Source organism: Hyperolius riggenbachi, chromosome 10 (assembly GCF_040937935.1).
Source record: "Hyperolius riggenbachi isolate aHypRig1 chromosome 10, aHypRig1.pri, whole genome shotgun sequence".
Lineage (NCBI taxonomy): Eukaryota > Metazoa > Chordata > Amphibia > Anura > Hyperoliidae > Hyperolius > Hyperolius riggenbachi.
The window spans coordinates 278,771,630-278,795,047 of NC_090655.1; the positions used below are offsets into that span (position 1 = coordinate 278,771,630).

At 44.1% G+C, this 23,418-nt stretch overlaps 1 pseudogene; it reads left to right on the top strand.

Moving 5' to 3' along the window:
* Window positions 1–23,418, top strand: part of LOC137537236 (zinc finger protein 208-like) — a 145,933-nt pseudogene that overhangs the window by 66,554 nt on the left and 55,961 nt on the right.

Here is a 23,418-nt window from a genome sequence, read left to right on the forward strand (position 1 = left end):
CAGTACATCACCTGGAATAACATAAGATAACATTTTATCCCCATAACCAAAGAGTGGGCGGAGACAAATACAAATTTCACTGGGAAATGTAAACTGCAGCCATTCTTACACTGCTAATGGCAGGCTTCTCAAACTTTGCACAGGTGGTCACTGGGTGACTGGGATTTATATTCAGAAAAGTGGGTGGAGCCTACAAAAGCCAGTCAAAATTCAGCTGTTGATTTTTAAGGGGAATATTTAATTGCTGCCATTCCTGCACTGTTAATGGCACAAGCCTCAAGCCTGGTCCAGTCATTGGGTGACTGGGCTTCAAATTCAGAAAAGGGGTGGAACCACAAAAAGCCAATCAGATTTGTTTCATTTCAATACAAATTATTAATGCCAAAGACAGCAAAGCTCACAAACTTGGTCATTGAGTAATTGTGTGTTAGGGTAAGAAAAAGTGGGCGCAGTCAACACCAGCTAAATACATACCCGGGCAACACCGGGCCATCAGCTAGTAAAAAATCATTTTTTCCCCACAATCCTTCAGGGCAAGGTGAGACGTCGCCCCTCCCAGACGCAGGAACAGACAGCACTTCCCCTATAAAAGAATCAAATGGTTAGTCCACCCTCAGTGCTGTTTGTTCCTGCGTCCAGGCAGCTCGGCATCTCCCCTTGGGATAGAGCCTGTGTGCTGGGCTGCAGGTGTCTGTTTCTAGGGCGGCTGAGACGACGGTACTGAGGCCGTCTAGCCTTCACCTCACACTGGGCTGTGACTGTGAGGTTGCCTACCTTTCTCGGCCGAATGTGGTGGAGCAAGTGTGGAGGGCACGGCTTTCCTTGCCGCTTGCGGAGGAGTCGGAGCGGGAGAGGACCGGACGCTGGTAAGTCTCACGTGATGTGCATGCGGGAGAATAGCCGTATGAGGCTGTTGATGCGTAGGTTCCGGCTGGTATGTGCTATGGGTTTGAGCCTATGGGGGCCGGTCCTTCTGTCACTTCCGGTTCCGGCTCTGGTCCCGCCTTGCGTGACGTCCGCGGGCGGAAGGCTTAAGGGAAGAGCATGTGCTGGCTGTTGGTTGCTCTGCAGTGGACAGACTGCAGTCCTTGGGCAGGATATCGTTGGTTATGATGTCTGCTTCAGAAAAGACTGAGAGTAATCCAGCCGCCCAGAAGGTGAGGCAGAGAGTCTCTTTCTGGGGTTTTGTTTATGCATATTGTGGGGTTATCTGTATCTTATGCTGCTGTGTATGTTATTACAGGCAAAAACAACTGAAGCAGGGAGGCCTCCTCCTACTTATAAGAGATGCCCTGGATGCAATGTGAAATTGCCATTGCCCTATGCCAAAACTTTATGTCAACAGTGTACAGAAAAGGTTTTGGGGGAACAATCTGGTCCTTCTGTGCAAGAGACCTTGCAAGCTTTTAGAGAAGAGATCAACTCCTCTTTAGCTTCTTTTAAATCCTCTTTATCTGTGCCGGCAGCTTCTACATCTCAGAGTACTGTATCGGTAAATCCAGTGACTGAGGGTGAGAGTCAGGAGCAGTTGGATGTGAATGAAAGTTCAGCTGAGTCAGATTCTAAAGAGGTAGAAATGGATACTCCTTCACGATTCAGGTTTCGGGTGGAAGATACCGAAGCCCTGATTGCGGCGATTAATGAAACACTTGAATTAAACAATGAGGCAGCTGTTTCTTTATCCCTGCATGACCAATTATATAAAGGGATGGAGGAAAGGAAAGGTCTCACTTTTCCGGTGCATAATGCTATCAAGCAGACAATTCTAAAAGAATGGAAGGATCCAGAAAAAAGGCTGTTTATTTCTAAAGCTTTGAAACGCAGATTTCCTTTTGCGGGTGAGGATTCGGCTTTATGGGACAAGTGTCCGAAGCTGGATACTCCCTTTTCGCAGGTGTCTAAACAGGGTGATTTAGCCTTTGAGGAACTCGGGGATCTTAAAGACCCCGTAGACAAAAAGATTGACGCTTACCTTAAAAGGACATGGGAAGCGAATGCGGCTACGTTTAGACCAGCAATAGCTTCAACCTGTGTAGCCAGAACATTAGAATTGTGGATTAACCAACTCAATGCAAATATTTTAGCAGGAGCATCAGTGGAGCAACTGATGTAGTGAATTACAATTTTGAATAAAGCAGCGAATTATTTGGCAGATGCTTCTGCGGAAACTATAAGGTTTACAACTAGATCTACTGCGCTGGTAAACGTTTCCCGGAGGGCGTTATGGCTTAAGACATGGGATGGCAATTTAGCAACCAAAAATAGATTATGTGGAGTGCCCTTCTTGGGCGATTTATTGTTTGGTCCGGATTTAGATCTGGCGTTGGAGAGAACTTCTAATAAAAAGAAAACATTTCCTGAATACCTTAGATATGCTCAGCTATCTCACTTCATTACCCACAACTGTCCTAAATTATCTTCCCACAAAGAATCAGAAATAGAAAGTCAGATAATAAATAAAGGAGAAATACCTAAAAATATATCCATTCTGTACAAGCTTCTATCTACTCCTGATTCGAAAGAAAAACTTAAATACCAGAAGGCTTGGGACGAGGACTTAGGGGCACCTATCCCTATGAATCTTTGGACCCAAATTTGGAATAACACAGCCAAAAGCTCTCCAAATACATCCCTTAGAGAAACAGCAACTAAAATAATATTTAGGGCCTACTATACCCCATCCAGACTAGGAAAATTTAGCACAAATTCCAGCTTATGCTTTCGTGGTTGCCAAACAGATGGCACATTCTTCCATACATGGTGGCTATGTCCCAAAGCATTCAGGATATGGGAAAGGGTCATGAAACTTTTTGCAGAACTCACAAACAAAGTATTTCTCCCATCTCCATTGAATTGCTTACTTAACGTCCACATAGACAGATTATCCAAGATAGAAAACAAATTACTCTATAAACTAACAGCAGCATGCAAAATACAAATGGCACAGTCATGGCTCACACCAGACATCAGCTGGGACAGAATCATAGAGAGGGTCAATAATGCATGCCTGAACGAGTACCTACATGGGCTAACTGTAGATGACACTCAAGCATTTTTCCGGGTATGGAACCCATGGTTAAACTCCCCTTATGGGACACATCTAAACCTATCAGGATGCCAAAACTACTAACTGGAAAGACTAATAAACCCATACTACACACCGGACCATACACAGGAATAACTGGATACCTAGTTTATTAAGGTTCTGTTCATATAATTTTATCTTTTATTTTACTGTTGAAGCTTTCAATGTTATCAACATCAGTATCAAGAAATAGATCTGGAAGGTAACACTTCCTAAATCGGTATTATGTAGTGTCTTTTGTAATAATCCGGTTAACAACATGCATCACTCCAATTGGAAAACCACTATTGATCTGTCTTTATTATGTAATGCATGATTCTCTCAATAAAGATACTTTAAAAAGTCAAAAAGAAAACATTTCCTAAGAAACAGAAATTGAGGGGCGGAGCTGGCCATGAAGGCGTGAGGACGCACATTGATAGAGCTCTCCCGCTACCCAACCTCGGGACCCTCCTAAAGCCCCTTGTTCCCCGTTAATCTTCCTCCAGACTATGTCAGGGAGACTCAAGAAAGGTACCAGGAAAAATTCGCCGTGTCAAAACACCCCGAAGGGCCAGCAGCAAGTCACAAAGTACCTGAGTCGCAACGAGGCCACGCAGACACCAGCTAAGATGGCGGAGGCGAAACAGGGCACGGCACAGAATACTAAAGAGATGGACGCAATCGAGGCTACGAACAAATCCCTTAACGAAATTAGGGACTTCCTACATCACCTACCGACAAAGGATGATCTGGCGGAACTGGCGGAACGCATAACAGCGGCTTCCAGGGCGGAATTGCAGGAGGTGAGAGATGAAGTGGAGCAACATGGCGGCCGCTTACGTGCACTAGAGATGGATGCTGAAACGATGAGGGCAGACATTAAAAGGCTAAAGGAAGCTCACGATACACAATCCAACGTTAATACAATGCTCCGATCCGGGCTGGAAGACCTGCAAAACCGCAGCAGAAGATGCAATATAAGGGTGAGAGGCCTGCCTGAAGATATCGAGGTACAACAGCTAGATGAAACGCTGAATGCCATCTTTAATAATATCCTTAAGAAACCAGCAGAACATATCATCAAGCTGGACAGGGCACACAGAGCGCTGAGGCCGAAACCACAGGCTGACGAACCTCCGCGCGACGTTATTTGCAGGCTCCACCACTACGCAGTGAAAGATTCAATAATGCAGGCAGCAAGGAATATGGAGGAGTTTGAGCACGAAGGCCACAAGATACAGCTGTTCCAGGATTTGGCGCCTAGCACGGCCTGGCGTATAAATGGGGTTTCCCCTTCCACGTAATCATCATCAAAGAGGGGAACCCGCACATCCTACGAACACCGAAAGAATTGCCTGATCTTTTAAAGACTCTTCATCTTCCACACGTAGAGGTCCCGGAATGGCAGCCTGACAAAATAATCACGGGCCTACCGCTGAGAGTCCGCCGCCTACGGAAACAAAATGGAGGAAGTCCGGAGTAGCTGGCCTCACTATTCAGATAAGTACAATACATCTCATTTGATTCACCCGGTCGCCCCTAGCCTCTCCTCAGCCCAGCTTCGCCCAATTATGCTATGTGACCGTCCCAACAGAGTCTGTTCCAACAGACGATGCACAAATGCATTTCAAAGAGAAGGAACTTTAGCACTGAGGCTAGACCCATACTTTACACCATAATCGGGGCAATGCCCTACCCAATATCCCAAGAATATGAGTGTCTAATAAAATACGCATTCAAATAAATAGTCTTGCTCATAGAGAAGCGTAAAACCGTATATAAAACTGTATAACTATATATAACCAGGTCACCAGTACTATAAAGCCATGATATAGTAGAAGATAGCGTACAACAACAGGTGCATGCGCCCAAACGAGAGCCACCACAGCAGATCATAGGATGCAAATCTATGGATAACACGCTATGACCCAGTTGGCTTAGAAGACGGCGCACTTCTGAAAGTGCTTTATATCTTTAATATATTCATGGTTAACACTAATACCTGTGCACGACCTGAACAGATTGACATTATGAAGACAGCGCACTTCTGAGAGTGCAATATACAAATAGAAGATACGTGAGACCGCTAAACTCTTGCTAATATATGCTTGAATGCTGTAAAGATATGTATGAGATAACTTTAACTGTCAAGACCTTTAGCAGATTGCCTTAGTGTACATTAAGGAACGCATGCATGTCTGGGAGAAGACCTAAGGGATGTTGGGGGGGGGGGGGGGAATGATCAAGGGTGAATCTCAGAGAAAATAGGGCCCAGACCCCTTTAATAAAAGGTGAACCTAGATATAGCTTAAGGGAGTTATATTATGATACTTAATAGAACATGGCATCCCGCCCCGGCTCGCTTTATTTCTTTTTTACCCATCCTAATAATACATAGGAGCCCCACTGGCGGGAGATGACGGGGGGGGAGGGACATGTCAGAGGGGGAGGGATGAGAGAGGCTCTATAGAGACCCCGTAATCAACAGCATACATTACGGAGGGAGAATAAGGTTCTTTATCACGGGGATAACTAAAGGATGATTCTACAGTCCAAATTTTAAGGGGACCCGTGGGAGGGGGGAGGGGGAGCTCAGTTCCTCACGCAAGATAATGGTTACTCGGTGCCCACATAGGGACACCTACTCGGTACTAACCCCGCTGTGGGTAATAGCTACAATAGTTATGTTCTTCACGTTGAAGACACTCAAACTGTTTACGTTAAAACATTTGTTGACCAGTGTTCTTAGATTCCAGGGTGTGATCCGTGTCATCAGGTGCGACTACTCACCTCACTCATGGTAGCATTAAAGTGTATCTCGATCAACTCTCAGGGACTAAACATTCCAGAAAAAAGAAGAATAGTGCTCAGGGACATGTGGAAACAGGGGGCTCATGTCGTGTTTGTCCAGGAGACACATTTCAAAAAAGATCAACACCCAAAACTGGGGGATAGAAACTACCCACTAGCCTATTTAAGTGTCTCTCCTGGGTCTAAGACGAAGGGCACAGCGGTACTACTGAGCAGAGCTATTCCCTTTACGCTGTTAGACATACATACAGACGACGCAGGCCGCTTTGTCCTGGTTAAAGGCCTTATTAAAGGATTGAAATACACGCTGGGCTCGATCTACGCGCCCAACGTGGACCAGATAGCTTTTATGGGGAAATTTTTAGAAATCATGGACACCTTTGCAGAAGGAAATGTCATTCTGGGAGGGGATCTTAACTTACCTTTAAATCCAGCATTGGACACTTCAGCGGGGCGATCAGCAGTATCTTATGCTAAACTAAACAAACTTAGGAGGATGTTGAGTGAGCGCCAGCTTATTGATATATGGAGACTTACCCATCCAGATACTAAAGATTACTCATTTTTCTCGCATGTACACAATGTCTATAGCAGAATAGACTACATTTTGGTTTCTCATAACCTCCTCTCAGAGCACATGGAAGCAAACATTGGGATAATCTCCTACACTGATCACGCTCCTGTGAGTGTCACACTTAATTGCAAAGACAAGAGGGAGACACCTTTTACATGGAGGTTAAATGTCTCTCTTTTACAGGACGAGGAGATAGCACCAGCAATAGAAAAACAGATTGAAGAATTCTTTAATTTGAATGACACTGAAGACGTGACGCCACCAGTTTTATGGGAAGCGCATAAATGTGCTCTGAGAGGAACACTGATACAAATTGGCTCTAAAAGGAAAAGGGAAAAAGAAAAGGTAATACGGGACCTGATGCAGGAAATACACAGATTGGAGTGTAATCACAAAACATCCCTGACCAATGAGGATAAATGGGACCTAATAGCAGCCAGAGATAGGCTTAAAAAAATGCTACAGGACAGTGCCAAATATGCAGCTCGCAGATGTCAAAATGCTTTCTATACATATGGAAATAAATCGGGCAAGCTCTTGGCTAAAGCGCTAAAACAACAACAACAAAGGACATTTGTCTCGCAGATACAAAACACTAAGGGACTTAAACACAATAGAAGTGAATCCATAGCGGATTGCTTTAGGCAATTTTACACTAAATTATATAATCTCCAACAGAACTCAGAGCAGAAAGAGAGCAGTAACTTTAAAACAGCCATCCAGTCATATCTGATAGATGCCAGATTACCTCAATTAGACCAGGACGCCATAGAGGAAATGGAGGAACCTTTCTCCGAACAGGAAATTAAAGAAGTTATTAAAAACATAAAATCAGGAAAGGCTCCAGGGCCGGATGGGTATCCCATAGAATATTATAAGAAATATAAAAACATCTTAGCCCCATATCTGTGTAGAGTATATAATTCCCTAGCAGAAGGTAACCCGGATGTTAGCCTCCCAACACAAACACAAGAATCCCACATCACAGTTATTGCGAAACCAAATAAAGATCCATCCATGTGTGGAAGCTATAGACCGATTTCCCTCCTTAATCTGGATTTAAAAATCTTTTCTAAGCTTCTGGCCAATAGGATAGCAGTACACCTAGGGGAGTTAATTCATTGGGATCAGGTGGGTTTCATTCCACATAGGGAGGCGAGAGACAACACCATTAGGGTGATAGACGTTACCCAGTTCGCCCGGTCAAGAGATATCCCATGTATGCTGCTTTCTACAGATGCTGAAAAAGCATTTGACCGGGTGGACTGGGTATGGATCAAAGAGGTCTTGACGCAGACCCAAATGGGCGAGAAAATGCTGGCCTGCATCGAAGCGCTCTACACTTCGCCGACAGCTCGCATTAAGGTGAATGGGGTCCTCTCGGAGCCCCTCCACATTAAAAATGGGACAAGACAGGGGTGCCCACTATCCCCCATCATATTTGCCCTAGCCCTGGAGCCTTTCCTATGTCATGTGAGGAAAAATCAAAACATTAAAGGAGTGACCATAGGACCAACTGACCATAAAATTGCAGCGTACGCGGATGACCTCATGTTTTTCCTGACTGGCCCGTTAATCACTCTACCAAATTTGATAGGGGAATTCGAAAGATTTGGCCGACTATCTAATTTCAAGATAAATTTTGACAAATGTGAGGCCTACAATGTGGGTCTCCCTGAAGAAATAAAACAAAACCTGGAATTAAACTTCCCCTTTAAGTGGAACGACAAATCAATTAAGTACCTCGGCACAAGTCTCTCGAGCTCTCTGACAAACATATTTGATTATAATTTCCCCCCCATTTTGAAGACTCTCTCGGCAGATCTGGCCAGATGGGACCGCCCACAATTCTCCTGGCTAGGTCGTATTGCCATAGTAAAAATGAACATTATGCCCAGACTGTTGTACTTCTTTCACACATTGCCAATATCGTTACCTAACACATTTCTTAAACAGGCGCAAACCATCTTTAACAGGTACATCTGGAAAGGGAAACCACCAAGGCTAAAGAGACAAATTCTATACCAGCCTAAACAGAAAGGTGGCCTTGCAGTCCCTAACGTAACCTACTATTATTACGCTTCAGTGTTAACAAGGGCAGTGGACTGGACCAGACATAATAAGTGCAAACAATGGACAGATATAGAGAAACAACTGACACCATACGATATCACAGCCTTGTTATGGATAGGAGGCGTAGATAGAACGACGTGGAGATTACCTCCATTAGTACTGACTACATTATCAATAGTAGACAGACTTAGGCAAAACCCAGATATCTCTCCTGGAATCTCGCCCCTCTTCCCAATAGCGAATAACCCGGACATCCCCTTAGATTTACGTAGGAGACAAGGAACAGATCTAAGTAGCACAAAGGACCTGACCATAAAGGCAATAGGAGACCAACAGGGGTGGTATTCACTACAACACATGCAACACAAATTCCCACTCCTCCAATTGAATTGGTGGTCACTCTTTCAGATAAGATTCTATCTCCGAAGCAGAAAAATAGAACCAACACAATGGAGACAATATACAGAGTTCGAATCCCTATGCGTAGGGACAGAACCTATGAAAAAAACTCTATCAATACTATATCTTCTGCTGTTGAATCAGAATCCCCCACAATTGATATTCGTTGATAAGTGGGAAAAGGAGCTTAACCGCTCCCTCACTCCGGGACAGATATCTAAAATGTGTATTTTCGCCCACAAGACATCTCTATCGGCGAGGATCCAGGAGATCAACTATAAAATTTTAACAGATTGGTACTGGACACCTGTCAAACTCCAACGGGTCTTTCCCGGTAGAGATCCTAACTGCTGGCGATGTAAAGAAAATCCAGGCACTCTACTACACTTGTTGTGGCACTGCCCCGGAGTCAGGGACTTGTGGGAATGCGTCAAAACACTGATACAACACCTGGTGGAGGGGGAAGTCCCTTTCTCCCCGGAAGTCTATTTACTACATATAAATGAATGGCCCATGAGGAAATATAAAAAATCTATCATTAGACATGTGTTGAATGCAGCAAAATGTCTATTGACACGCCATTGGAGAAGGGAAGCAGCTCCGACCTTCGGGGAACTAATTAGGGAACTGGATCATATACATACAATGGAAGAACTGGCACACATAGCGTTGAACAGACCTGAAAAGCTACGTAAAACATGGGCCTATTGGTCGGCCTTCCGATTCTCAGAAGAATTTGATTTAATGATGCACAGCAGGGGCGCTCAACTCCTGTAGAGTTGATACCTTTCTTTACTATACTTAAACTACAGAAGAACCTTGAGGAGAGATGCCGGATCACACCCAATGAAAGGGAGTGGACTACTCCCACAAAAACACTGGTATAGTTATTAGTTAAACTTGTCTAATGGCTATAATTTCTGTTCTTTGACCTTCTCTTTCTGTATAAATAAGGTATATATAGTGCAGGATATGTCTACTAATTATATAGATACAAGTAAAAACGGTTCTTAGCCGTATTTGCAATGGCCTGCCATGCAATAGTAATAGCTGTTACGGGGCTAGTCCCCCACTGTTATATATAGTATATTGGTGATGTTTATATGTTTACAGCTTTGTATAGAGAGAGATGCTCGATATCTGAAAATGTATCTTTTTGTGTATTTGGAAAAAGCAGAATATAAAATAAAGAATATTAAAAAAAAAAAAAAAAAAAAAAAGAAACAGAAATTGTCTAATAGGAAATATTTTCGTAAGCCAGCGGCAAACCAGAAGGATTCATATAAAGACCAAAAAGGAAACAAAAGGTGGTTTAGTGACAAATCCAAAAGAGGAGGATTTAGATCTAAGCCATCGGAGGGCCAGTCAAAGACACAATGACTTGTGTCAGGCGGTCGGGGGAAGGCTAAAATATTTTTACCACACTTGGTCAAGGGTGGTAAAGAGTCCGTTTATTCGGCAGACAATCAAATTCGGTTACCAAATCGAGTTTGCCATGCCCCCTCCGTCAATATTTGTGATTTCAAGACCACCAAGAGACCCAGGTCTGGTTCCGGAGATTCTGAACATTTTAGAAAACATGTTAAAGTGAACCTCCGGACTAAAAATTGACTCAGCAGCACTGAAAAGGCCTGGTGTTTCTTTAACAGATTCACAGCATCAGAACTTTGTTTCTCTTATACAAACCTCATTTTTAGCTGCACAGAAGAAAACTGCCCGGGCTTTTTTCCCCTGATGCTGTGCAAAGCATGATGGGATTTCTGATTCCGTTGTTCTCTTTCTGCTGTTTTGGTGCAATTTTTTTTTTTTTACATTTTGAATTTGACATTTGAAGCCTAGCACGTGCAGCTGGGAGGGGTTATCAGGACACAGGACAGTTGGAACTGTGTCTCCTGCTCCTTGTCACCTCCTTTCAACCAAAAAGATGGCTGCCCCCATGACAAAGATGGCAGCCCCCATGAATCACAAACATTTGCCTTTTCTTTTAAAACAGGGTGGGTAAGAGATTATATTACCTATCTATCCTAAATAACATAACTAATGTAACTTAATGACAGTATGTTTGTTTAGGCTGAAGTTCCCCTTTAAGCCAGAATGTAATCTGCAGAGTTCCGAAGAAGAAACAAAGAGAGGGGTTTTATTCAACGATATTTCTGGTGAAAAAGCAATCAGGAAAATATCGTCTGATCCTAAATTTAAAAAGATTAAACCCGTTTATCAGGAACAAGAGGTTCCGAATGGAATCAATATTTACCATAAAGGAACTTTTATTTCTGGAGGCATTCATAGTCTCGTTGGACCTCAGGGATGCTTATTGGCATGTGCCAATCCACAAGCGATCCCAAAAATTTCTAAGGTTTGCTCTTCAGGTAAACGGAATTCTAATGCAGTTTCAATTCCTATGCCTCCCATTTGGCATCACTTCCGCACCAAGAATGTTCACAAAAATTCTGGGGAAGCTTTGATTCCTTTAAGGGAAAGGTCGGTCATGGTGATTCCATATCTGGACGACCGGTTAACCTCCTTGCCGGTTATCCCGAGCTCAGCTCGGGGTAACCTGCGCAGGAGGATATCTCAGGCCCCGCTGGGCCGATTTGCATAATTTTTTTTTTGTTACAAGCAGCTAGCACTTTGCTAGCTGCTTGTAACTTCCGATCGCCGCCGCTCGCCACCGATCCGCCGCAATCCGCCGCGCCGAGTCGCTCCTCCCCGCCCCAGAGCCCTGCGCTGCCTGGCCAATCAGTGCCAGGCAGCGTTGAGGGGCGGATCGGGATTCCCTATGACGTCCATGACGTCGGTGACGTCATCCCGCCCCGTCGCCATGGCGACCGGGGAAGCCCTGCAGGAAATCCCGTTCTCAACGGGATTCCCTGCATACTCTGATCGCCGAAGGCGATCGGAGTGGGTGGGGGGATGCTGCCGCTTAGCGGCTATCATGTAGCGAGCCCTTGGCTCGCTACATGATTTAAAAAAAAAAAAAATTTAAAAAATGTGCGGCGCTGCCTCCTTGCCGGATTTTTTAGACCGGCAAGGAGGTTAATTATGGGCAATTCAGGGGCAGAATTGAAGGATCATCTGCACGTAGTGTCAGATCACCTACAGTCATTAGGATGGATCATAAACCAGGAAAAATCGTGCCTTTTACCAAAACAAAGGATGGTGTTTTTGGGCATTTCAATAGATTCGCTGGATCAAAAATTTTATCTTCCCGGGGAAAAAAGGGAAAAATTAAAAAAATGCGATTCTGATGCTTCAAAAAGAGTGGCAACCGTCATTAAGAATGATATCGCAAGTGTTGGGATTAATGTCATCAACAATGGTAGCGGTGCCATGGGCACTGTCGCACCTCAGAACGCTACAGAATTTTCTATTGGAAAATTGGGAGGGGCAGCCGAGAAGCCTGGACTTTAAGGTGTCCATTCCAATATTGGTGAAAACATCACTTCAGTGGTGGTTGGAGGACTCCAATCTACTAAAAGGCAAACTATGGAAGTATCCAACAGGAAAAATTTTAACCACGGACGCAAGTTTGTGGGGATGGGGGGTTCATGTAGACCATGCAGCGTTCCAGGGCAAATGGTCCAGAAAGGAGTCTCAAAGCTCTTCGAATTGGAGAGAGTTGAAAGCAGTGAGTTTAGCACTCACTCAGGCAAAGACAATAATATTCAAGACACATGTCTTAATTCAGTCAGACAATGTTACGACGGTTGCATTTATAAACAAGCAGGGCGGCACGAGGTCCCCGTTATTGCAGGAAGTTGCGGCAGAGATTTTATTCTGGGCAGAAGAGAATGTGTGGGCACATTGAATATGGATGCGGACAAACTGAGCAGAAACAAAATTCTAGCCTCAGAGTGGTCATTAAACAAACAAGTATTTCTGCTGATCACGGAAAGATGGGGTATTCCGTCAGTGGACCTGTTGGCATCTCAAGAGAATGCGCAGACAAACAAATTTTACTCCTTGAATCCAATGGACAGGGCGATAGGGATAAATGCGTTCAATTACCAGTGGGACTTTCCTTTGATTTATGTCTTTCCTCCTCTGAACATGATCCCGGCTGTTCTGGGAAAGTGGAGACAAAATCGAGGGCGAATGATTCTGATAGCGCCTATGTGGCCAAGAAGATCTTGGTTTGCAATGATGAAAAGATTCCTGGTGGAACAACCATGGTTACTGCCCCTCAGACCAGATTTGTTGGTTCAGGGGGGATCTTTGGCATCCACATCCGGATCGACTGAATCTGGCTGCGTGGATCCTGAATTAACTTGGTTGAGGAGCATGGGGGTCTCTGATAAAGCGGCCTCAACGCTAATTGGAAGTCGTAAAGAGGTTACGAGGAAAATTTATTTAAAGAGACACTGAAGTGAAAAAAAAAATGATATTATGATTTGTATGTGTAGCACAGCTAAGAAATAAAACATTACGATCAGATACATCAGTCTAATTGTTTCCAGTACAGGAAGAGTTGAGAAACTCCAGTTATTATCTCTATGCAAACAAGCCATTAAGCTCTCCGACTAAGTTAGTCCTGGAGAGGGCTGTTATCTGACTTTTATTATCTCAACTGTAAGTGAACTGTTTACTTTTCCTCTGCTAGAGGAGAGGTCATTACTTCACAAACTGCTCTGAAAGACTCATTTTGAATGCTGAGTGTTGTGTAATCTGCACATATTATAGAATGATGCAATGTTAGAAAAAAACACTATATACCTGAAAATAAAAGTATGAGAATATTTTCTTTGCTGCTAATCTTCTAGTAATTATTCATAGTACACAACCAATTCATTATATCATATATTTTTTTCTCGCTTCAGTGTCTCTTTAAAGTACAGGAAAGTTTTCCATGTCTGGCTGAAGAAGTCTAAGTTTGATAGCATGTCTATTCCAGCAATTCTGGATTTTCTCCAGGAAGGTTGGGAGAAAAATGTCAGTACTCTCATGGTACAGATGGCAGCGCTTACCGCTTTTTCTGGGGTGCCTATTTCTACCTCTCCTTTAATTGTAAGGTTTATGAAAGCAGTTTCAAGAAAGATCCCGATTTTCAGACCATACGTATCTCCTTGGGATCTATCTATAGTTCTGCAGGGTTTGGTTAAAGCTCCGTTTGAACCACTAAAGGATAGTGTTCTTAAAATGCTGACATATAAGGTCGTTTTTCTTATTGCAATTACAACGGCTAGGAGAGTCAGTGAGATTCAGTCGTTATCAATTAAAAGCCCTTACTTTCAAGATTTTCAGGACAGATTAGTGCTTCAGACAGATCCGAAATTTTGTCCCAAAGTGATGTCAAAGTTCCACAGGTCCCAGGACATTGTCTTACCGACCTTTTGTGTGAATCCAAAAAATGAAAAAGAACAGAATTTCCATTCTTTAGATGTTAGAAGATGTGTTTTGGAATATCTGGCTAGAACGGCTGATATCAGGAAGTCAGATGCTTTGTTTATTTTACATTCAGGTAAAAATTCGGGCCAGGCAGCTTCTAAGTCGACTATAGCTAATTGGATTAAGTTAGCTATAATTGAGGCTTATAAGGTTATGAATGTTGATCCGCCAGCTTCCTTTAAGGCACATTCGACTAGGGCCATGGCAGCTTCATTTTCAAATAGAGCAGATGCATCTCCTGAACAAATTTGCAAGGCGGCGACATGGTCAACGTTTTCTACGTTCATTCGTCACTACCGGATTGATGCATTGTCTGCTCATGACCAAGCGTTTGGAAGGAAAATTCTTCAAGCGGTGGTCCCACCCTAAAGTTATATTACTTGTTTATCGTCTCACCTTGCCCTGAAGGATTGTGGGGAAAAAGCAGAGTTAGTACCTGCTAACGATGTTTTCAACAATCCTTCAGGGCAACGGCCCCACCCTGGTGTTGTTGTCTTGTCAGATAGTGGCACTGATTGTGGGTTAGTGGGTTGTTCACCTGTCGGGTACTTGTCTAAACGCACTGAGGGTGGACTAACCATTTGATTCTTTTATAGGGGAAGTGCTGTCTGTTCCTGTGTTGGGTGGAGCAACGTCTCACCTTGCCCTGAAGGATTGTTGAAAACCTCGTTAGCAGGTACTAACTCTGCTTTTCAGTACTTGTTAATTTGCAGAGTGTTGAGAAGTAATTTTAATCAGAAGATGAAAAATGATGTCCTAGGAGAGAACTTAGAAGAGGAAGGGAATTGGTTCAGGCCCTTTCCCTCCCTGAGGTCATGTGACTGGTTAGTGTTACAAGGTCTCAGGTGTGAGTGGGGAGCAGGTGTGGTAAATTTGGTGTTATTGCTCTCACACTCCCTCATACTGGTCACTGGAAGCTCAGCATGGCTCCTCATGGCAGAGAACTCTCTGAGGAGCTGAAAAAAGAATTGTTGCTCCACATAAAGATGGCCTAGGCTATAAGATGATTGCCAAGACCCTGACACTGAGCTGCAGCACGGGAGCCAAGACCATACAGAGGTTTCATAGGACAGGTTCCACTCAGAATAGGCCTCACCATGGGCGACCAAAGAAGCTGAGTAAACATGCCCAGCAAAACACAGGGAGGGAGAGAGAGACACCAAGGATAGATAGATAGATAGATAGATAGATAGATAGATAGATAGATAGATAGATAGATAGATACACACACACACAAATTCAGACACACACAGACCTAGTCACACAGCCACAGCCTCTCTCTACCTCCCTTGCTGTCCTACCCTGGCTTGCTGAAATCGTCCTGGCAGCAGAGGTTGGAGCTGCATCCTCCTTTTGTGCTCTCCTCCCCTCCCTACCTACTGCATGTGAGAATAACTACAAAGGTGAAAACTTCAGGACTGGAGTGATAAGACAGCACTCTCACTGTGAAAGCTTATCACTACATGTTAATAAGACAAGCTTCTTTAGTGAATTAACTCGATACAGATTGATGTGAGGTGATGTGTCCACTTGCCTTATTATCACCAGAATGATCTTAATGAGTTGTGGCTATAGTAATGTTAGCTATTAGGGGAAGCTGGGGATGGGAAGGTTTATCAGTTATTTAAAAAGTAACCTTTATTTTAATGTAAAAGAAGCAGGGAGATTGGCCATTAGAGGATTGGCAACAGCAACATTCAAGGAGAACGGCTGCTATAGTGAAGTATCGCGGGAGCAATACATCACTACTGCGCGGCAAATCAAGGCAGTGGCCGTTGCTAAGTAACACACGCTATTCTGCCACTAGTGCATGTAGCGTGCACAGAGGAAATATTCAATGCGCTTGTAACAGTAGTTTAGTCTCGCTGTTTGGCAGCGCTATTGTTAGTGAATCAACCCCATTGTGTTTTATAGCATGTAATTAGTAACTGTTGAATTGAAGTGAGAGAGGAGAGAGTCAGGAATAGATACGGCACCTATTCTGCTGAACTTCTGAGACATAATCTCCTCCCCAGTTCTCCTTGAATGTCACTGTTGCCCATCCTCTAATGGCCAATCTCCCTGCTTCTTTTACATTAAAATAAAGATAAAGTTTTAAATAACTGTTAAACCTCCCTAACCCCGCCTTCCCCTAATCAGGCAGTCCTTGTTGTATATGTGGATCAGGTCAGCCAGATTCTCTGCTCTGCATGGCCTGACCTATATTCATCATAGGATATTATGTTAGTGGCTTGTATAATTAGCTGCTGCAGCAGGACTTGTAATTCCATTAGGAATAGCGGCCGTGTTGTTTGGCCTCGCTCTCCCTGACCTCCCCACACTGTAATCTTGGGTTGCAGGTTACTATTACAGTAAAGCACTTTCTCCAACTAGAGCAGATATAGCCCCGCCCCCTTGTCATAGCTTCTGAAGAAGCGCTTGTGTGTGACACTGCCGTCAGGCTCCCAGCAACCAGCACCCACCATTATCCACCCCCGCACCAGTACGTGTTTAGTCTCTTCTTATGGACTGTGAAGTGATGATGTAACACACAGCCTACTTGTCTGCACATTGCCAAATAAAGGAAGTTGTACAGCAGTACCAACCATCCTCTTTCCTTTCATCCCTAATGATAATTGTTCCTCCCCTCAGAATTCTCTAACAGGAAGTGATGATGTTTCTCTATTTGCAGCGCGGAGTCCCGGCATCAGGAACCTCTCAGAGACTCGTCTCTCTGTATCCACAGACTGTACAACGGATGGTGATGTCACTGGACAAGAGTCTCCTGCAGATATCCTGGTGACCCCAAATATTCCTCCAGACACCCCTCGCCTGTCTAACCCTGAGGGGCCTCATACCCAGCACAGCTCTCCCCCTGCTGGAGGGTCTTATTCCTGTTCCACATGTGGGAAATGTTATACATGGAAATCACATCTTGTCAGACATGAGAGATCTCACACTGGTGAGAAGCCCTATACATGTGCTGAGTGTGGGAAATGTTTTACTGAGAAATCATCTCTTGTCAGGCATGAGAGATTTCACGCTGGTGAGATGCCCTATTCATGTGCTGAGTGTGGGAAATATTTTGTTAGCAAATCATACCTTGTCGCACATGAGAAACTGCACACTGGTGAAAAGCCCTATTCATGTGCTGAGTGTGGTAAATGTTTTGCTCGTAAATTCTATCTTGTCACACATGAGAGATCTCACACTGGTGAGAAGCCCTATTCATGTGCTGAGTGTGGGAAATGTTTTGCACATAAATCAGATCTTGTCAAGCATGAGAGATCTCACACTGGTGTGAAGCCCTATTCATGTGCTGAGTGTGGGAAATGTTTTGTACGGAAATCAGAACTTGTCCAACATGAGAGATCTCACACTGGTGAGAAGCCCTATTCATGTACTGAGTGTGGGAAATGTTTTTCACAGAAATCAGATCTTGCAAGGCATGAGAGATCTCACATTGGTGCGAAGCCCTATTCATGTGCTGAGTGTGGGAAATGTTTTGTACGGAAATCAGAACTTGTCCAACATGAGAGATCTCACACTGGTGAGAAGCCCTATTCATGTACTGAGTGTGGGAAATGTTTTTCACAGAAATCAGACCTTGTCAGGCATGAGAGATCTCACACTGGTGAGAAGCCCTATTCATGTACTGAGTGTGGGAAATGTTTTGCTCGTAAATTCTATCTTGTCACACATGAGAGATCTCACATTGGTGAGAAGCCCTATTCATGTGCTGAGTGTGGGAAATGTTTTGCACATAAATCAGATCTTGTCAAGCATGAGAGATCTCACACTGGTGAGAAGCCCTATTCATGTGCTGAGTGTGGGAAATGTTTTGCACATAAATCAGATCTTGCAAGGCATGAGAGATCTCACACTGGTGTGAAGCCCTATTCATGTGCTGAGTGTGGGAAATGTTTTGTACGGAAATCAGAACTTGTCCAACATGAGAGATCTCACACTGGTGAGAAGCCCTATTCATGTACTGAGTGTGGGAAATGTGTTTCACAGAAATCAGACCTTGTCAGGCATGAGAGATCTCACACTGGTGAGAAACCCTATTCATGTGCTGAGTGTGGGAAATGTTTTTTGGATAAGTCACTGCTTATCAGACACTTGTGTTGAGTATGTAAAATGCATTGGCTACAAATATTCTGATGCATTGGTTTTCTTTTTTTTTTTACCATACATACATAGAATGCTGAGCATTTTTTCATGCTACTCAGTGCATTGGTTTATAACTGAAGTGACATGATGAGAGAAATATGGGTACGTATAGTACTGAGCCTAGTTAGAACTTGCTTTGTGTTCACTTTTTTATTTTCCAATGTAAGGGTTAATAAACCAGGTATTTTATCTATACAAATGAGGCAGGATCTGCAGTCATATGCAGCCATGGCTCTCCTGCAGAGTACATAAAAGCCAAAACACTTTTATCTGACCGAACAAACACTCCTGATAACACAAGAGTGCTGAAGTTATCATTATTTCAGCAAGGCTTGGTGTACAGAGGCGCCAGAGTAGAATAAAAAGGTTTAAAAACCGTCTAAAAGAGGGGGATGTTCAGGTGGACTTACCTCCCTCAAAAATCTAAAACTCAATTGAGTCACAATATATCAATACAAAAATATTTTATTGAACTCCACTTAGTGCAACGCGTTTCGCAGGTGTGGTCCCGCTTCATCAGGCAATCAGAGGCGCTCACTTCTGCATCTAGACCCATTGAGTTATACTCTTGTTTGCCTGATGAAGCAGGACCACACCTGCGCATGCGTCCACCTGAACATCCCCCTCTTTTAGATGGTTTATAAACGTTTTTATTCTACTCTGGCGCCTCTGTACACCAAGCCTTGCTGAAATCTTGATTCCACCCTCGGTGGAGGGGTGCTACCCTGTTTCCTATCTACAGAGAGCGACATCTTAAAAACCTGAGTGGGGTCAGGTTCTAATACTCCCCACCTGCACTTGAAGTGGATGTTTGTGAGTATATCTAAGTATTTTGCTTTTAACCACAACCAACTTAACAATACTACACCATATCGGGCTCTCGATTTCTCTTTGTTTTTCCAAGCTTATCATTATTTGTTTATGCTGGGAGCCGAATAAATCAGATTTTAACATCAAAGTTCCTTGAAAAAAATAATCACTTCACATAGCGTAACTCCATCCTCAAAGTTGCACTCCTAAATACAAAGGCTCCACCATGAGGATTTCTAGAGTACACCCTTCCACATGTGCATACAAACAGCCCCCCCCCCCCCCCAACAGAGACGGGGCTCACCAGACAGTCACCACCTCACAGACCAGGTGGATCTAGCGTGTTTGCAAATGTAAAAGCTGCCTCAGCATGAACCCTCCACTCGCCCACTTCTCTTCAGATAAAGCAGGCTTTGTAATCCAAGTACATGTATAAAGTATAAAGGACCATCGCGTAATGCTGCACATACACCAGCTCCTCACGCTAATATAAGATTGCACTTACGCCTCCTAGTCACAGCGCACATATCAGGCAAAGATCAGCCTCCCATCCGGGCACTCGGGGGGGTCAGGTACTCGGCGTCCCTCTTCAGTACTTTTCCCTCTGGCAGCTCCCGCTGTACAGTTCCTCTATGCCGGCCGGCCTTTCCCCGGGTGATTGACGCCACGCTGTGTCTTGGAGGTGTAAGTGCAATTTTATATTAGCGTGAGGAGCTGGTCTATGTGCAGCATTAGCGATGGCCCTTTATTTATACTTTTATACATGTACTTGGATTACAAAGCCTGCTTTATCTGAAGAGAAGTGGGCGAGTGGAGGGTTCATGCTGAGGCAGCTTTTACATTTGCAAACACGCTGGATCCACCTGGTCTGTGAGGTGGCGACTGTCTGGTGAGCCCCGTCTCTGTTGGTGGTGGCCCCTGTTTGTATGCACATGTGGAAGGGTGCACTCTAGAAATCCCTCATGGTGGAGCCTTTGTATTTATGAGTGCAACATTGAAGACGGAGTTACGCTGTGTGAAGTGTGTTTATTTTTTCGAGGAACTTTGATGTTGGTGAGCGCAGCGGAAAATATTTACAGCGACTTCATCCCTCTGGGAACTTTTTGCTGCAGCTACTTCCTAATCCACATAACTGTGAGAGACTCATTCTCTAACCATTTGTGGTGCAGTTTGCATTTTATTCAAACTAGATTTTAAATCAGACTAATTTTGCTGCTGTGCATAATTCAGAGTCAGGATACAACCCCTTAAAGTGAAAATAAGAATGTGAGACTCCAGGAAAGTTCTATATAACATTGTTATTTACCTGCTGTGAGCTGCAGATGTGGGGATATTAGAAGCTCCCATTCATCCAGACTGAACTGAGGACAGGAGATTTCCCTCTGTCTGTGTCTCTGTTTTACAGTAAACAGCCCAAGTTCACCAGGAAATTCCACCGGCGAACAGTTTGGGCCATCTCTACCAGCGACCGGTACAAACTCCAAAGAGTGATTAGCTCTGTGGAAAAGATCATTGGATTATCTCTGCCACCTCTCGATCTCCACACGGCGAGAATGAGGTCAAGGGCCACCAAGATCTTGCGTGACCCCTCCCACCCAGGCAACCGCTTCTTTGAGCTCCTCCCAGCGGGCCACCATTATAGGACCATCTCGTCTAGAACAAACATGCAAAACAGCACCTTCAGGCTGGTCTCCTGCTGAACGCTATCCCTCCCCTGCTGAGCCCGCCCTCCTGCTGAACGCTATCCCTCCCCTGCTGAGCCCGCCCTCCTGCTGAATGCTATCCCTCCCCTGCTGAGCCCGCCCTCCTGCTGAACACTATCCCTTCCCTGCTGAGCCCGCCCTCCTGCGGTAATCCTACCCCTCAGACAGTGGTGACTCTCCTGCGCCCGCTCCGGTCCTCCAAACACTGCAGGGGTGCAGCACCCTCCTAGCACCTCTGTAGTGCAATATCACCTGCCCAGGTGTATTATTACCCTCATGCTGTAAATGGTTTCCACCTACACTAGTTGACTATTGTTTTTGGTTTTGTCTGCCAATGTCTGTTTATTTGTTGCCAATGCTAAAGCAGTGCAGCTTAATGACAGGAGCGAGAGGTAAACGTCTCCAGCGCACTCTATACTGCGGTATTGCTAACTTACGCATGCTCCATTAGCTTAACGGGCGCTCCCTTAGTTTAACGGGCACACCACTGAACCTGCCCTGAGCCCCTGGCTTCAAAGGATGACATCCCAGCACTTTGATAGGCTTCCTGTCACGTGACAAATAGCCTATTAAGCCAATTGGGCCAATTAAACAGAAGCGTCCATTAAGTTAATGAAGCATGCTGGAGCTTAAAGAATAAACCACATAGTGATAGTAACAGGTGGAAATGGAGGAATAATGCAAGTATGCCAGGTATTTCAAGTATTTAAACAATTTGTACACAGTGTTAATCATTTCAGAGACGATTCAGAGTTTCAAAAGTTTATGGCAGATGGGAAAAAGTTGGTTTTCAGTCTGTTTGTGTGTATGCAAATTGATCCAAACGTCTACCTGATGGAAGGAGTTCATACAAGGCGTTTCCGGGGTGAGCGTTGTCCTTGATAATGATTTTGGCCCTTCTCATACAGCGAGTCTTATACAGTTATCCAGAAATCTCAGCATCCAGAAGGAAAAATTCTGACCTTGCAGGATGAATACATCTTGTTTTACAGTTCTTATGCAGTAATAAACCTCTGTTACATTAAGTCTGTCTTTTGTCTTCATTTGTTTTAAATTACTGTATTTCAACATTAATACTCAGTTTGGTATATAGTGTGAGGTATAGTACTGTTTTTTTTTTTTTAGCTAGACATAATTTTGACATTGACCCTCAAGCAACCAGAAACTACACTTATCCGGGATTTGCCAATCCTCGGTGGTGCCGGATAATGGGGGTTTTACTGCACAAGAGTTATTATTATTTTTTTATTATTATTATTTAGTATTTATATAGCGCTGACATATTACGCAGCGCTGTACAGTGTATATATATATATATATATATATATCTTGTCACAAACTGTCTCTCAAAGGAGCTCACAATCTAATCCCTACCATTGCCATATGTCTATATTATGTAGTGTAAGTACTGTAGTCTAGGGGCAATTCTTAGGGGGAGCCAATTAACTTATCCGTATGTTTTTGGAATGTGGGAGGAAACCGGAGTTCCCAGTGATGGTAGTTCAGTGCCGATAATGACTTTTGCTGTTTTTACAGCTGGCTGCAGGGCTCCTCTGGCAGCCTTGGTGCAGCTGCCGTACCAGGCCGGCATGCAGTTGGTCAGACCGCTTTCTATAGTGCATCTGTAGTAATTAACCAGCAGCTTCTGTGGAAGGTTAGCGCTCCTTAGCTTTCTCATAAAGTAGAGGCACTGTTGTGCTTTGCCAGTTACAGCTAAAGCATTGTCAGCCCAGGAGTGGACTATTGCACTGGCCACAGCACAGGGCATCTGGGTGTCACTGCAGTAAATTGAGGCTCGGGTCTCTTCTGCTTCAGACCTCAGTGGTAGCAGAGACTATAAAATTCAGGGGCATCTATGGCCTGGTGCACACCAAAACCCGCTAGCAGATCCGCAAAATGCTAGCTGATTTTTAAACGCTTTTTTTAATTTTTCTATGGCGTTTTGCGGATTGCTGCTGCGGATTTCAGTATAGTACATTTCATATATTGTTACAGTAAAGCTGTTACTGAACAGCTTCTGTAACAAAAACGCCTGCAAAACCGCTCTGAACTGCCGTTTTTCAGAGCGGTTTGCGTTTTTCCTATACTTAACATTGAGGCAGAAACGCATCCACAATCCAAAAAATGCCTCACCCCGGGAGGATTAGTTTCTGCAAAACGCCTCCCGCTCTGGTGTGACCCACCCCATTGAGATACATTGACCCAGCGTATCCGCAGCCGCAAGCGGCTACAGAAACGCAGAAAAAGCCACTCGGTGTGCACCAGCCCTATGTGGACACCTGAACCTGCTCCCTGCTACACGCTACTAATCTGGGATTTCCTGAAACTTGCAGCGTATGTTGGCAGACCTTCAGCATCTACCCCATATATACTCAAGTTAAAGCCTATGCCCAACTTACACCTAAAAGAAATGTGAAAAATGATTGACTCAGGTAGAAGCTGAA